Source organism: Gossypium arboreum, chromosome 10 (assembly GCF_025698485.1).
Source record: "Gossypium arboreum isolate Shixiya-1 chromosome 10, ASM2569848v2, whole genome shotgun sequence".
Lineage (NCBI taxonomy): Eukaryota > Viridiplantae > Streptophyta > Magnoliopsida > Malvales > Malvaceae > Gossypium > Gossypium arboreum.
The window spans coordinates 35,908,286-35,909,805 of NC_069079.1; the positions used below are offsets into that span (position 1 = coordinate 35,908,286).

Sequence of the window (1,520 nt, forward strand, 5' to 3'; positions counted from 1 at the left end):
AGAAAGAAATTTCAATTAATCAATCTAGAGTCAATTGCTTTTATGCTTGAATAGAGGTATTAGCATAATTTAGGGATTTCTATGAATCAAGATACTAAGTGGATAAATTGTTTAATTCAGATTGATAATGACAGATGAAATCTAGATGGATTATTTCCTGGGTATTGCCTCGCTTCTTGGTTGTTATTCACTTGCTTTCTTGCTTTGTTCTTTGTCGTGTTCTTTAGTTTATTAATTTAGTTAATTTTAGTTTTAAACAATCACTCCAATTTGTCAGTTAAATAATAGGAAGACAGTAATTACTAGTACTTTTAGTCCTTGTGGGAACGATATATGTACTCATTGTAACTATACTAGTAATTGATAGGTGCACTTGTCTTAGTCATTTTTTAGTTAGTTTTGACTGCATTAAGTTTTTAGCGCCGTTGCTGGGGATTGAAATATTAGGAAAATTTTATTTCTATTAATTTGGATACTTTTTTATTTTAATATTTTTTATTTTATTCCTTATATTTTAATTCTTCTTTTCTTTTTTTAATTCTGACAGATTCTTTTGGTTTATGACTATAGGAAACCTATCGAATTCATTAATTTACGATAGATAGATTGAACAGGCTGCTCGCAGAAATCGTAGAGAGGTTAGAGAAGCAAGACAAAGTCAGCAGAAAATAGTAGACGAACAAAAGGAAAAGGATATTACTATCGGGATGGGTGATAATCAAAATAATCTACAACCTCCCACGTCCTGCTCCTCGGTCTATGTATGATTATGCTAAGCCCACTTTAAGTGGGGCTAAATCGAGTACTATCTGATCGACTGTTAATGCAAACAATTTTGAGATCAAATCAAAACAATTCAGATGGTACAACAGTATGTTCAGTTTGATGGTTTGCAAGATGATGATCCGAATACTCATTTGGCTAACTTTCTTGAGATTTGTGACGCTTTTAAGATCAATGGCACTACTGATGATGCCATACGCTTATGGTTGTTCCCATTCTTTTTGAGGAGTAAGGCAAAACAATGGCTAAATCCTTTGTCACAAGGTTCTATCACTACTTGGGCTCAAATGACTGAGAAATTTTTGTTGAAGTATTTTCCACTGGCTAAAACAACTAAGTTGAGGAATAACATCTCTTCTTTTGCTCAAATTGATATGGAGACATTATAAGATGCATGGGAGAGATTTAAGGATTTGTTGAGAAGGTGCCCTAATCATGGATTGCCATTATAGTGGCAAGTTCAAGACTTTTACAACGGTTTAAATCCCTCGACTCGTCAATTAATTGATGCAGTAGCTGGTGGAACATTGAATAATAAAACACCCAAGCAACTAAAGAGTTTATTGAGGAAATGACATTGAATAATTATGACATAATTGTAAAAAACCCTCAATGTTTGGGGGCTTTTGGTTTTGTGCCCTCGACCTTTTTATTTTTTGACTAACACCCTCAATGTTATGATTTTTTTCAAAAATTAGCCCAATTTTAACAGTCAACGTGAGTTGATCATTAATCAA

The 1,520-nt window shown here is 33.0% G+C and overlaps 1 non-coding gene across 1 annotated transcript; it reads right to left on the reverse strand.

The window, feature by feature from the left end:
- Positions 1-1,118: 1,118 nt before the first annotated feature.
- Positions 1,119-1,225, reverse strand: LOC128283016 (small nucleolar RNA R71). The gene has a single exon (XR_008273361.1). It is a non-coding gene; the product is annotated as a small nucleolar RNA R71 (small nucleolar RNA).
- Positions 1,226-1,520: the final 295 nt, after the last annotated feature.